This window comes from Ursus americanus, chromosome X (genome assembly GCF_024610735.1).
Source record: "Ursus americanus isolate L20-20 chromosome X, mUrsAme1.1.p, whole genome shotgun sequence".
NCBI classification, from domain to species: domain Eukaryota; kingdom Metazoa; phylum Chordata; class Mammalia; order Carnivora; family Ursidae; genus Ursus; species Ursus americanus.
The window spans coordinates 61,511,242-61,527,400 of NC_142164.1; the positions used below are offsets into that span (position 1 = coordinate 61,511,242).

Sequence of the window (16,159 nt, forward strand, 5' to 3'; positions counted from 1 at the left end):
CCAATCTGCAACGCTGTGTTATATTATGGGAGCATTTAAGCCATTTACATTGAGAGTGATTATTGAGAAACATGATTTTAATGATGCCATGTTGCCTGTAAAGTCTTTGTTTCTACTGATTGTGACTTTCTGTTCTGTATCACTCTTGGGGCTTTTAACTTTTAACACTTTTAAAACACACTTTTAACTTTTGTAGAATTGCCCTAACATTTCCTGTAGGGCTGGTTTTGTGGTTACAAAATTGGTCAGTCACTGGCGATTCTGGAAGGTCCTTACCTCTCCATCAATTCTGAATGATAGCCTTGCTGTATAAAGGATTCCTGGCTGTATGTTTTTCTCTGAAAGAGCTTTATTTTATTTTATTTTTTAATGATTTTTTATTATATTATGTTAGTCACCATACAGTACATCCCCGGTTTCCGATGTAAGGCTCGATGATTCATTAGTTGTGTATAACACCCAGTGCACCATGCAATACGTGCCCTCCTTACTACCCGTCACCAGCCTATCCCATTCCCCCACCCCCCTCCCCTCTGAGGCCCTCAGTTTGTTTCTCATAGTCCATAGTCTCTCATGTTTCATTCCCCCTTCTGATTACCCCCCTTTCTTTATCCCTTTCTTCCCCTACCGATCATCCTAGTTCTTATGTTCCATAGATGAGAGAAATCATATGATAGTTGTCTTTCTCTGCTTGACTTATTTCACTTAGCATTATCTCCTCCAGTGCCGTCCATGTTGTAGCAAATGTTGAGAACTCGTTCTTTCTCATAGCTGAGTAATATTCCATTGTATATATGGACCACAACTTCTTAATCCAGTCATCTGTTGAAGGGCATCTCGGCTCCTTCCACGATTTAGCTATTGTGGACATTGCTGCTATGAACATTGGGGTGCATGTGGCCCTTCTCTTTACTATGTCTGTATCTTCGGGGTTAACACCCAGTAGTGCAATGGCTGGGTCATAGGGTAGCTCAATTTTTAACTTTTTAATGGACCTCCACACTGTTTTCCAGAGTGGCTGTACCAACTTGCATTCCCACCAACAATGTAGGAGGGATCCCCTTTCTCCACATCCTCTCCAACAATTGTTGTTCCTTGGGCAACTAATATTTGATAAAGCAGGAAAAAACATCCGGTCGGAAAAAGACAGTCTCTTCAATAAATGGTGCTGGGAAAATTGGACAGCTACATGCAAAAGAATGAAACTTGACCACTCTCTCACACCATACACAAAAATAAACTCCAAATGTATGAAAGACCTCGATGTGAGACAGGAATCCATCAAAATTCTAGAGGAGAACATAGGCAGCAACCTCTACGACATCGGCCAAAGCATCCTTTTTCATGATACATCCCCAAAGGCAAGAGAAACAAAAGATAAAATGAATTTATGGGACTTCATCAAGATTAAAAGTTTCTGCACAGCCACGGAAACAGTCTCCCCACGGAATAGGAGAATGTATTTGCAAATAACACTACAGATAAAGGACTGGTATCCAAGATCTACAAAGAACTTCTCAAACTCAATACACGAGAAAGAAATAAACAAATCAAAAAATGGGCAGAAAATATGAACAGACACTTTTCCAATGAAGACATACAAACGACTAACAGACACATGAAAAAATGTTCAAAATCATTAGCCATCAAGGAAATTCAAATCAAAACCACACTGAGATACCACCTTACGCCAGTTAGAATGGCAAAAATTGACAAGGCAAGAAACAACAATTGTTGGAGAGGATGTGTAGAAAGGGGATCCCTGCTACATTGTTGGTGGGAATGCAAGTTGGTACAGCCACTCTGGAAAACAGTGTGGAGGTCACGTCAAAAGTTAAAAATTGAGCTACCCTATGATCCAGCCATTGCACTACTGGGTGTTTACCCCAAAGATATAGACGTAGTAAAGAGAAGGGCCATATGCACCCCAATGTTCATAGCAGCAATGTCCACAAAAGCTAAATCGTGGAAGGAGCCGAGATGCCCTTCAACAGATGACTGGATTAAGAAGTTGTGGTCCATATATACAATGGAATATTACTCAGCTATCAGAAAGAACAAGTTCTCAACATTTGCTATAACATGGACGGCACTGGAGGAGATAATGCTAAGTGAAATAAGTCAAGCAGAGAAAGACAATTATATGATTTCTCTCATCTATGGAACATAAAAACTAGGAAGATCGGTAGGAGAAGAAAGGGATAAAGAAAGGGGGGGTAATCAGAAGGGGGAATGAAACATGAGAGACTATGGATTATGAGAAACAAACTGAGGGCCTCAGAGGGGAGGGGGGTGGGGGAATGGGATAGGCTGGTGATGGGTGGTAAGGAGGGCACGTATTGCATGGTGCACTGGGTGTTATACACAACTAATGAATCATCAGCCTTACATCGGAAACCGGGGATGTACTGTATGGTGACTAAGATAATATAATAAAAAATCATTTAAAAAAAAATAGCCCCGCAACCCTTTCTCTCATTCCAGGTCTGTGTAGATAGGTCTCATGTAATTCTGATACCTTTGCCTTGGTACGTGAGAAATTTCTTTGCCCTGGTCGCTTTCAATACTGTATCCTTGGATGTAATATTTGCCAAATGCACTATGATGTGACGTGGTGTAGTGTTGTCGTGGTTGAGCTTGGGAGGGGTCCTCTCTGCCTCTTGGACACGAATGTTTGTTTCCCTTGCTAGATTAGGGAAGTTTTCAGCTACAATTTGTTCAAATATCTCTTCTAGACCTCTGTTTTTCTCCACCCCCTTGGGGATGCCGATGATTCTGACATTGGAACATTTCATTGAGTCAGTAATCTCCCGTAATCTACATTCTTGAGATTGGATTTTTTTGATCCAAGTTTCTGTTTAACTTTCTCTTCTATCATCTCATCTTCCAATTCACTAATTCGTTCTTCTGCCTCATTTACCCTGGCTGTCAGAGCATCTAGTTTTGACTGCATTTGATTTATATTATTTTTAATTTCTGCCAGATTCACTCTCATTTCCGCCCTTAGAGATTCTGTATTCTCGTTAATATTTTCATTAATATTTTTTTCAAGTCTACACATCAGCTTGACCATTGTTACTCTGAACTCCATTTCTGATAATTTGGTTATATCCATATCCATTAGTTCTGTGGCAGAGTCCACAGACTCATTGTCTTTTCTTTGCTGGGCAGGATTTTTCCTTCTCGTCATTCTGAGGAGGAGAGGTTGTGGGGTTGCTCAGAGCCCAAATTATTGAGCAGGACCCATGCAGTTTGCACTTGTTTTATAGGGATCTTAGGGATGCGGGCTTCTTGATTTTTCAGCCTGCCTTCCTGGGGAGGGGCCTGCTGCAGCAATACTCAGGCAACCCTCTTTGGGTAGAGTCTCCCTTTCCCCTGCGAGGGGGTTGGCGATGGGCACATTGTGAGCTGGTATTTCCAGGCTTTTATTCTCTGGCGGCTTTCCCTGGCGGTTTGCTGTGTCTCTTCTGAGTGTCAGAGCAGCAGTAGCCGAATCCCAGCCTCTGTCTCAGAACAGAGGGATCGCAGACCGCTCTCCACTGGGGTCTTCTGGCCACTTTAACTCTGTTTCTGTTGGTGTTGCTAAACCCTACAGCGTCCCGGATGTGTGCCCCACAGCCGGCGTCCCAGCCCTCACTTCCAGGGCCGGCATGTCTCTCTCCTTTGTGTTTCTAACACAGCCAGTTGCCAGCCAACCCTGCGCGCTCCGGAGCTCAGTTTCAGTGTGGTTCGTGCACTCTAGACCTTCGGTTTTCAGTCTGGTCGCTCGCGTTCTCCAGCTCACAGTCTCAGTCTGCTCTCTCGCGGGTGCCGGTCCGCGAGCCCGCCCGCTCCCCCGTGCAGGTGGCTACCGCTTCCCCGCGCCCGAACACGGCAGCTCCCTCCCCCTTCCGTTTATCTTCCGATATCTGTGCACGGTTTCACAGCTCCCTGCTTCGTACCTCAATACTCAGCGCTGGAGATGTTCATTTGTAGAGATCCTGATGTATCTTCCTGCGTCTCAGGCTGATTCCGTGGTTGTTCTAATACCATACTGTTTTGATTACTGTAACCTTTTATAGTAAATCTTGATATCAGATACTGTAACTCCTATAACTTTGTTCTACTTTTTCAGAATTGTTTTGGCTATTAACTGTTACTTGCATTTCCATATAAATTGTAGTATCATCTTGCCACTTTTCACAAGTGTCCTTCTGGAACTTTTATTGGGATTGTGTTGGATCTTTATATCAGTGACATCTTAAGAGTATTTTTCTCCAGTTACATGAATATAGTATGTCTCTCCACTTATTTAGTGTTTTGATTTCTCTTAGCAATGTTTTGTACTTTTCATTATATAAATCTAGCTTATATTTTGCTAAATTTATCTCTAAGTAGTGTATGTTTTTTGATGTCATGATAAATGTCAATTGATTTAATGACTTTGTATTCTGTGATTTAGCTAAATTCTCTTAACTAGTTCTAGTAGCTTTTTTATAGATTCTTGACTGTTTTCTACCTTTACAGTCATGTCCTTATATAAATAACCACTTTACTAGTTTTTTTCATATCTATTGTTAATCTCTGTTTTAAAATTATAAATGGATGTGATTTTTCTCTCACTCTTTTTTACAGAGAGAGAGAGAATGTGTGTGCACGAGTGACAGTGTGCGTGCGCACGAGTGGGGCAGGGAGGGGTGGAGATAGAAGGATAGAATCTTAAGCAGGTTCCAGGCTCAGTGCAGGGCCCAGCACAGGGCTTGATCTCATGACCCTGAGATTATGACCTTAGCCGAAATCAAGAGTCAAAACACTTAACCGGCTGAGGCACAGGTACCTCTTAATTTCTCTTTTTTTAATTGAAGTACAGTCGATATACAATATTATATTAGTTTCATGTGAACAACATAGTCATTTAGCATTTTTCTATATTATGAAATGATCAGCACTGTAATTCTAGTTGCCATCTGTCACCAAAGTTTTATTACAATATTATTGATTATATTCCCTATACTTAGTATTCACAGTGCTTTAGTTCCCTGTGACTTATTTATTTTATAATTGGAAGTTTATGCCTCTTGATTGCTTTCACTTCACTCATTCGCTCTACCTCCCTCCTCTCTGGCAACTACCAGTTTGTTCTGTTTTTGAGTGTTTTTTTATTTTATTTTTTTATACATTCTCCATATAAGTGAAATCATATGGTACTTGTCTTTCTCTAAATTACTTCACTTTGCATAATGCCCTCTAAGTCCATCCATATTATCGCAAATATTTTTTTCTTATAGCTGAGTAATACACACACACACACACACACACACACACACACACACACGGGCACACACAGCACTTCTTTATCCATTTATCTATTGATGGACATTTAGGTTGTTTCCATATCTTGACTGTTGTAAATAATGCTGCAACTACCATAGAGGTGCCTATATCTTTTTTTGAATTAGTGTTTTCAGTTTCTTTGGATAAATACCCAGAAGTGGAATAGCTGGATTGTATGATTGCTCTATTTGATCATTTTGAGGAACCTCCATACTGTTTCCCATAGTAGTACAAATTATTATTCCCATATCAGTAGTGCATGAGGGTTCCCTTTTTTCCACATCCTCATCAACACTTGTTATTTCTTGTCTTTTTGATACTAGCCATTCTGATTGGTGTGAGATGATGTCTCATTGTTGCTTTGGTTTGCATTTCCCTGATGATGAGTGATGTTGAGCATTTTTTTCATGTGTCTCCCGGCCATTTGTGTTTCTTTGAATCATGACTGTTCAGGTTCTCTGCCCATTTTGTAATTGTATTGTTTCTGTGTGTGTATATGTTGTGTTGTATAAGTTCTTCATATATTTTAGATATTAACCCCTTATCGGGCATATCATTTGCAAATATCTTCTCCCATTAGATTCCCTATTCGTTTTGTTGATGTCTACCTTTGCTGTGCATAAGCTTTTTAGTTTGATTTAGTCCCAGTTGTTTATTTTTGCTTTTTGTTGCCCTTGCTTGAGGATATAGATTCAAAAAGGTATTGCTAAGACTTATGTCCTACAGTTTGCTGCCTCTGGTTTCTTTTAGGTGTCTTAGGGTTTGAGCTTTTACATTTAGGACTTTATTTTGAGCCTCTTTTTGTGCAGGGTATAAGAAAGTGGTTTAGTTATTCTTTTCATGAAGCAGTCCAGTTTGCCCAGTAACATTTATTGAAGATGGCATCTTTTTCTCATTGTTCGTTCTTACCTCCTTCATGGTAGATTAATTGACTGTATAAGTGTGGGTTTATTCCTAGGTTCTCACTTCTGTCCCACTGGTCTATGTATCTGTTTTTTGTGCTAGTACCATACTGTTTTTATTAGCTTTGTAGCTATAGCATTGTAGTATAGTTTGAAATCTGGTGCTACTTCCAAATACCTCTAGCTTTGTTCTTTTTCTCAGGATTGTTTTGGCTGTCTGGGGTCTTTTTTGATTACATACAAATCTTAGGGTTCTTTGTTTTAGTTCTGTAGAAAATGCTTTTGGTATTTTGATAGATACTGCGTTGAGTCTGTAGATCACTTTGGGTAGTATGGACATTTTAACAATATTAATTCTTCCAATCCATGAGCATGGTATATCTTTTCATAGATTTGTATCATCTTCAATTTCTTTAATCAAATATACAATAATAGTTACTGTATTCTTTTGCTCTGATTGGTTCTTTTTAAATGTTTTCTATCTGTTAAAGTTCTTACTGTGTTTATCTGTTCTTTTCCTGAGTTTGATGAGTATCTTGATGACCATTACTTTGAACTTTTTATCAGGAAATTGCTTATCTCTGTTTAGTTCTTTTTCTGAGGTTTTGTCTTGTTATTTTGTTTGGAACACGTTCTTCTGTCTCCTCTTTTTGCCTCTTTGTATTCATTTTTATGTATTAGAATAGCTACTGCTCTTGGTCTTGAAGGAGTGGCTTTATGTAGAAGGCATCCTCTGTGGCCCAGAAGTGCAATCTCCAATAGTCAACCAGAACCAGGCCCACCAGGGCTGTCCCTTCTGTAGGCTGCCTGCACCTTACTGTTGTGACTGGGCTGAGGCTGTTGCAGGTGTGCAGGTAGGCAGGGTTAGCCACTGTCATCCGCAGGAACTATCACCCTCAGGTGCCACTTTGGAGGGACACCAGTCCCAGCTGAGGCCACCTGTGAAGTGTGGTAGGGTGGGAGCCTGGTTGCCAGGGTGGGGAGGGGAGTTGGTACTGACCGAGACCACCTGCCAGGTGTGGTGGTGGATGCTTACTTTCTTCAAATGATTTTTAATGTATCTGTTTTGGTAATCTAGAAAATCAGTTTTGCATTCCTAGAATAAGCCTTGCTTGGTCATGGTACATTACACTTTTTATATATTGTTGTATTTTTTATTTAAAGATTTATGTGTTTGAGAGCGAGCAAGAGAGAATGAGCGTGAGTGGGAGGGGGAGGGACAGAGGGAGAGGGAAAGAATCTCAAGCAGACTCTGCAACTGAGTGCAGAGCCCAAAGCAGGGCTAGATCCCACAACCATGAGATCACAACCCAAGCCAAAACCAGGAGCCGGGTGCCTAAACGACTGTACCAACCAGGGCCCTCTATTGTTGTATTTCTTATGCTAATATTTGAACAGTTTTTACATCAGTGTTAAATTGCGTGTTCCTTTGTAGATTTCTTACATATGTTTCTGGTTTTGCTATCAGAGTGATACTATTCTTATATAAAGTGAGTAGGGAAGTGTTCCCACCTCCTCTATCTTCTTAAAGAATATTTGTAGAATAGATATTACTTCATTCTTAAAAGTTTGATAGGGGCGCCTGGGTGGCACAGCGGTTAATCGTCTGCCTTCGGCTCAGGGCATGATTCGGGCATTACGGGATCGAGTCCCACATCGGGCTCTTCCGCTATGAGCCTGCTTCTTCCTCTCCCACTCCCCCTGCTTGTGTTCCCTCTCTCGCTGGCTGTCTTTCTCTGTCGAATAAATAAAATCTTAAAAAAAAAAAAAAAAGTTTGATAGAATTCTCCAGTGAAGTCATGGGCCTGTAGTTTTCTGTGTTTTTTTTTTTTTTAACAGCTTCAGTTTCTTTAATAAATGTAAGGCTGTTTAGACTGTTTCTCCTTAAATCTGTTTTGGTAAACTTTGTCTTTAATGAATTTGTCCATTTCACTTAAATAGTCAAATTTATTGGTGTAAATTTATTCATAATATTCTTTTTTACGTGTTTTTTGTAGGCTTTGTCATTGGTATCTCATCTTTCATTCTGTTGTTGATAGTTTGTGTTTTATCCTTTTTCCTTGTTTAGTCTCTTTAGAGGTTTAGCAATTTTACTATCATTTTTAAAAACAACAACTTTGGGTTTCATTGATTCCTCTATTTTTTCACCTTTTTCCATTTAATTGATTTCCACTCTTATTTTTATCTTATCCATCTTCTTTTGGTTTCATTTACTCTTCTTTTTCTAGCTAATTAAGGTGGATTTTAGATCTTGCTTTCTAAAAAATATATACATTTAATGGTATAAATTCCCTTACTGTTTTAAACACTGTGCTGTATGAATTTTGATGTTTTTTGTTTCACTTTTACTGCATTCAGAGTCTTCTCTAATTTAAATCCTAGAAATGGTGTATATATTTTATTTTTTTTCCTTTTATATATTCTGTTGTTTCTAGTTGTAGTATTCTGTAAATTTTAATTAAGTTGTGCGGGTTGATTATATTCAGGTCTTCTATATCTTTAACGATGTTCTGTCTAATATTGAGAGAGCAGTGTTGGGGTCTCCAAGGATAATTGTTGATTTGTTCTTTCTCCTTGCAGTTCTCAGTCTTGTCTTCTTGTGTGTTGAAGCTCTGTTGTTAGGTACATGTACATGTAGGATTGTGGTCTTTCTAGTGAATTGATGCATTATCAATAAGTAATGTACCCTTTTATCTTTGTAATTTTCCTTTATCTGAAATCTTATCTACTTTATGTGATGATAATATATCTACTCCATCTCTCTGTTCTAACGTTTTATTATGAAAAGTTCCAATATACACCAAGGTGAACAGAATTTCAGTGATCTCCCATAAACTCACTTCCTTGAGTCTTCCATTAATGTTTTAGTATACTTGGTTTATTACATTTCTATTTATCTGTAATCTCTCTATCCATTATTACATTTCTTATGAATTTTAGTGTCAGTTGTAGACATCATTTCACTTAACCCAAATGCTTTAGCATGCATTTCTTTTTTAAAAATTAAAAAAAATTTTTTTAAGTAGGCTGCACACCCAGCATGGAGCTGAATGTGGGGTTCAAACTCACAACCATGAGATCAGGACCTGACCCAAGATAAGAGTTGGACGCTCTACCCTACTGAGCCACCCAGGTGCTCCTAGCATGCATATCATGAGCTGGAATTTATAAAGACTTACAAGCTTTCCTTTTTATGTAAAATTTACATTCAGTGAAATGTACTGATCATAAGTGTACATTTGTTTTCGACCTACCATGGAATGCAGTGATCTATCTTATATATTTTTGTGGTTTTCTTCAACTTGACTTTTTTCCTTTTCCTTAGTGTTTGGGAAGTTTTACATGTTGTGTCTGCCCATAACTGTGGTACAACTTATCTGTTGAATGAGTATAGTACTGTCAGTCCTTTTATCTCCAAACCTCTTTTGAGGGACATTTAGGTTTTATGAACATTTTTCACTAAATTGGAGTATCCTTTTACATGTTAGAATGACTTCTGTTGTGCTTCTTTGGCTCCTTTTCTAAAAAAAATATTTACTGAGGCACCTGGGTGGCTCAGTCAGTTAAGTGTCCGACTCTTGACTTCGGCTCAGGTCATGATCTCAGTGTTGTGAGATCGAGCCTCACCTTGGGCTCCATGCTGGGCGTGGAGCCTGCTTCAGATTATCCCTATCCCTCTCTCTCTCTCTCTCTCCCTCTTTTTCTGCCTCTCCCACCTCCCACTCTCAAAAAATTGTTTACAATTTAAGTGTTTTAAGTGCACAGTTCAATGAAGTGCATTCACAGTGTTGTGCAATCATCACCACCATTTTGTTTTCATGAACTTACCATTATCCTAAATGGAAGACTGTACACATATAAAAATAATCCCCATTCTCCCCAGCCCCTTTTAACCTCTCTTTTACTTTCTGTCTCTAAGTATTTGCCTGTTCTAGGTACCTCATATAAATGTTTGTCCTTTTCTGTCCAGGTTATTTCACGTGGCATAATGTTCTGAAGATTCCTCCATTTTATATTAACTGTCAGAATTTCATTACTTTCTAAGGATGAATAATATATGGTACACGTATATCACATTTTATTTATCCATTTATCTGTTGGTGGGTACTTGGATTTCTTCCACCTTTTGGCTATTGTGAATAACGCTGCTATAAACACGGGTATACAAATATCTCCATTCCATTGCTTATATACATAGAAGTGGAATTGCTGAACATAATGCAGTTCTGGATGTAATTTTTTGAGGAATTGCCATACCACTTTCCACAACATCTGCACCATTCTGTGTTGCCACCAGCAGTGCATACAGGTTTAATTCTCCACAGTTTCACCAACAGTTTTTCTTTCTTTTTTTTCTTATAATAATATTTTTTATTATATTATGTTAGTCACCATACAGTACATCCCTGGTTTTTGATGTAAAGTTCGATGATTAATTAGTTGTGTATAACACCCAGTGCACCATGCAATACGTGCCCTCCTTACTACCCATCACCAGCCTATCCCATTCCCCCGCCCCCCTCCCCTCTTTCTTTCTTTCCTTATTTCTTTTCTCTTATTTTCTGTTTTCGTGGTTTTTTTTTTTTTTTTGGTAATGGATGTGAAGTGATGTCTTATGGTTTTGATTTGCATTTTCTATATGACTAATGATGTTGAACATTTTTTCACATGCATATTAGTCATTTGTATATTATTTGGAGAAATGTGTATTCAAGGTTTTTGCATGTTTTTATTTTTCTATTTTTACTTTTTTCTTTTCAAACTTTTATTTAAATTCTAGTTACTTAACATAGAGTGCGGTATGGGCTTCAGGAATGGAATTCAGTGACTTAGCCAATACATACAAAACCTAGTGCTCGTCATATCAAGTGCCCTCCTTAATACCCATCACCCTTCTAGCTCATCCCCCACCCACTTCCATACATCACCCCAGATGTTTGTACTATATCTTTAAGAGTCTCTCTCTCTCTTTTTAAAGATTTTGTTTATTTATTAGAGAGAGAGCATGAACAGGGGGAGGGGCAGAGGGAGAGGGAGAAGAAGACACCCCGCTGAGCAAGGAACCCCGTGCAGGTTCGATTCCAGGATCCTGAGCTCATGACTTGAGCTGAAGGCAGATGCTTAAGTGACTGAGCCACCCAGGCGCCCCCTTTAAGAGTCTCTTATGGTTTGTTTCCCTCTCTCTTTTTTATTTTCCCTTCCCATATATTCATCTATTTTGTTTCTTAAATTCCACATATATATAAAATCATATGTTATTTGTCTTTCTCTGACTTATTGTGGTTAGCATAATACACTCTAGCTACATCATGTCATTGCAAATGGCAACATTTCATTCTTTCTGTTAACTGTGTAATATTCCAGTGTGTGTGGGTGTGTGTGTGTATGTATACAAGGTTTTATGTATACACACACACACACACACACACACACACACACACACCCCACATCTTCTTTAGCCATTTATCAGTTCATGGACATTTGTGCTCTCTCCATAGTTTGCCAATGTTGATAATGCTGCTATAAACATCGGGGTGCATGTACCCTTTTGAATCTGTATTTTGTATCCTTTGGGTAAATACCTAGTAGTGCAATGGCTGGAGTGTACGGTAGGTCCATTTTTTACTTTTTGAGGAACCTCCATAATGTTCTCCGGAGTGGCTACACCAGTTTGCATTCCCACCAAGTACAAAAGGGTTCCCCTTTCTCTGCATCCTCGCCAACACCTGTTGTTTCTTGTGTTGTTAATTTTAGCCATTCTGACAAGTGTGAGGTGGTATCTTATCTTGGTTTTCATTTGTATTTCCCTGATTCTGAGTGATGTTCTGCATCTTTTCATGTGTCTCTTAGCCATCTGGATGTCTTTTTTGGAGGAATCGCTTCATATCTTCTGCCCATTTTTTAACTGGATTATTTGTGTTTTGGTTTATGAGTTTGATAAGTTTATTATAGAATTTGAACACTAACCCTTTATCAGATACGTCATTTGCAAATATCTTCTCCCATTCCTTGGGTTGCCTTTTAGTTTTGTTGATTGTTTCCTTTGCTGTACAGAAGCTTTTTATCTCGAAGTCCCAAAAGTTCATTTTTGCTTTTGTTTTCCTTGCCTCTGGAGACATGGCTGAAAGAAGTTGCTGTGGCTGATGTTGAAGAATTTACTTCCTATGCTCCGGATTCCTGTCTCACATTGAGGTCTTTCATCCATTTTGAGTTTATCTTTGTGTCTGGTGAAGAGAATGTTCCAGTTTCTGATGAGAAGTCAGCTGATAATGTTATTGATGGTCCCTGTATCTGACAAGTTCTCTCTAGCTACTTTCAAGATTCTCTTTGTCTTTGGCCTTCAAAGCTTTGATTATAATGTGCTCAGTCTGGGTCTCTTTTAGTTTATCTCACTTCTAGTTTGTTACATTTCTTGGATTTGTAGATTCTGGTCTTGACTCACTTTTGCAGAGTTTTGGGCAAGTATTTCCTCAAATAATCTTTTTGCCCCTTTCTCATTCTCATCTTTGACTCTCCTAATGTATATGTTGGTCCACTTGATGATATCCCACAAGTTGCTTAGTCTTTCATTTTTCTTCATTCTTTTTTCTTTCTGTTCCGTAGGTTTATAATTTCACTTGCCACCTTCATGCTTATTAATTCTTCTGTATGCTCATTCTATTGTTAAATCCCTTTTGTATTTTTGTTTTTTTATTTAAATATAGTTGACATACAGTGTTTTAGTTGTTTCAGGTGTACAATGTAGTGATTCAACAACATTTCATTATAGTATGTCCCACATCACTGATTATCAGGGCAATGTACATCAAAGCTACATTGAGATATCACCTCACACCTGTCAAAATGGCTAAAATGAAAAACACAAGAAACAAAAAGTGTTGGCCAGGCTGTGGAGAAAAATGAACCCCCTTGCACGTTGGTGGGAATGCAAACTGGTAAAGCCATTTTGGAAAACAGTGTGGAAGTTCTTCAAAAAATTAAAAATAGTACTACTCTGTGATCCAGGAATCACACTACTGGGTATTTACCCCAAAAATACAAAAGCACTCATTCAGAGGGATACATGGACCCCTGTGTTTATTGCAGCATTATTTACAGTAGCCAGACTATGGAAGCAGCTCAAGTGTCTATCGATAGATTAATGGGTAAGAAAAAGTGTTATATATATATATATATATATATGGAATATTATTCAGCCATAAAAAGATTGAAATCTTGCCATTTGCAGTGACATGTCTAGAGATAGAGAGTATAATGCTGATCGAAATAAGTCACCTAGAGATAGACAAATACCATATGATCTTACTCATATGTCAAATTTAAGAAACAAAACAAATGAGTAAAGGAAAAAAAGAGAGACAAACCAAGAAACAGACTCTTAACTATAGAGAACAAACTGATGGTTACCAGAGGGGAGGTGGGCAGGGGCTTGGGGGAAATAGGGGTCGAGGAATAAAGAGTACACTTATGATGGTGAAGAAAAAAAAAATGATAAAAAAGATTATCTCCTCCTACATTCAGGATGAAGATTCACTAATTCTCAGTCCAAAGACAGCACCTAATAACAAAAATATCTTGCAAATCACTAATGAACATATGCTTCCGAAGTCTTACTTATAGCATTGTGTTTTATTATTTTTCTAGTCATGTGTTAAAATATTATCGAAAACTTACCCTCTTAAGACAGTGTTATTATGTCACAGTCCTGTAAGTCAGGAATTTCAGAGTGGCTTAAGTGAGTACAGCTCTACTTGGTTACCTGCTCAGTGTAGATATTAAGTTGTTAGCCAGAGCTCAGATTTTCATATATGACTTTGTGTCCTTTTTAAGCTCCCTTTTTATCAGAATTCAGTTTTTTGTAGTTGTAGCATTGAGGTTGTTAGCTCCTAGACACTTCTCCACAACATGGCTTCAAGACTAGTAAGAGAGCATTTCTTACACTTCAGTCTTTTAAAGGGCTCATTTTGATTAGGTCTGGCCCACCTAGGAGAATCCTCTTTTTGATTAAATCAAATCCAACTGATTACTAACTCAATTATGGTAATGATATCCCATCATATTTACAGATCTCAACCACACTCAGAGGCATCAGACTATACAGGGTGTTTACACCAGAGGATGGGATCTTAGGGACCATTTTATGATTCCGTCTGCTACAGCTTCCAAAAATGACAAGACATTCAGGGAATTTTCCAGTTTGATTAATGAATTTGCCCCAGTGATATGAAGTTTGGACACATCCAAGCTAGGATACAATAAAAATTTAGCAACTACTTAGTCTACGTCAGTTACTTTTCATACATTGTCTTACTTAATCTCCACAACAACCCCATGAGAGCTGTTTATAATCTTTCCCAGTTTGTAGGTGAAAAAATCTGAAGCTAGGAGGGTTTAAGTAAGTTCTTAAAATGGGGTTTGGACCTCAGTGGCCCATGGTATTTTTACTCCACCATGGTGTCACCTAGTATTAATCTTTATTTGTATGTCATTTACACTTTTATGTAGGTGCAGTATGTATTCAGGTAGTTTATCACAGATTTGTGACTTATAATTTTTTATGTGCAATAATGATAATTTACTTAGAGTTTAAAAAAGAGAGTGTCCTTTTAAAGAGAAATTTAAAAACATTTACAGATGAAATTCCATGCTTTCTGAATGTTTGCTTCAAAATCATATGTGGGATCTGAGGAGTTGGAGAATGGGCAGGAGGCTATCAGTGAAAAGAAACTAACCAGAAGTTGATAATATTTGAAGCTGGATAATGGGTAACAGGGTTTAGTATGCTATTCTACTTTTTTTTTACATTTGAAAATTTCTGTGGTAAATATTAAGTAATCATAGTTACAGTTCTAAATAAGAAAGAAAATACTGGGTAAATCGTATTCCTTAAATATCATAATGTCTGTATTTTTAAAATCATGAATTTTATAAAAAACAAAATCATGAATCTTTATTGGTTTTCATGGAATCATAAAACTGTTTGTTTATACAAGCATTTCCTTTATTAAGGTAGTATCATGTAGTGTTTAAGAGCAAGGACTCTAGTGTCTGACCCTCTGGGTATCGTAGTGTTGTAATATTTAATTAATTGTATGACTTTATATAAGTTATGTAACTTCTGTGTCTTCCACTTCTTTTTATTTGTAAAATGGGCATATTTGTACCTACCTTATATAGTTCGTGGGGATAGTATGTAATGGATGATATTGGGATAAGACAGCAGAAAATGTATACACATACATGTATTCATGTGTATTTATATCTGTTTAAGCTTTTTCTTAAGAAACTTGAGATAATTGTTTCGCTTTTGCAGTTAGAGGATATTTTATGTTTTTGTAAATGTTTTTTGAGCCCGTGGTTCTCAAACCAGTGTTTCTAAAAGTTTTTCTTTTTCGCAACACATATTTACAGTTTTGCAGTGGGAGTCGTTTGGCATTTTGGGTGGAACAGTTCTTGTTTGGGATTGTCTTTTATATTATTGAACATCTGTATTTACTTTCCTCTCTGCCTACATTAAATACCAGTCCTGACCAGTCATTGTGACAACCTTAAGTGCCCTTGAACATTTTTAGATGTCTTCTTGAAAAAGAGAACCATCCTTGTTTGGGAGCCATGTGTCTATTCAAATTTGTAGGTGGTACTATAGTTTATTTTAGAGCACTGATTTTCTCACAACTTTACCTATCATGTGTGTTGAGATATATTGGGTGAGAACTGATGAGCTAAATTACTGATATTTCCACGGTGGTTCAAAGTCTTGTACAAGTATTAATTTTGGAAAACATGTGTTAACCTGTGATCTGTTCTGATCTTATTGAACCAAAATACTGGATGTGTGGTGTGTAAGTAGTTGTGTCTATATTTTGGAAAATTTCCTTTAGTAATGCTAGTACTCCACCATTGTTTGAAAGATTTCTATGAGTTCGCTAACTAATTCCCTTTCT

The 16,159-nt window shown here is 37.8% G+C and overlaps 1 protein-coding gene across 7 annotated transcripts in view; it reads left to right on the forward strand.

Moving 5' to 3' along the window:
* Positions 1 to 16,159, forward strand: part of ATRX (ATRX chromatin remodeler) — a 331,172-nt gene that overhangs the window by 172,353 nt on the left and 142,660 nt on the right. The window lies entirely within an intron of this gene.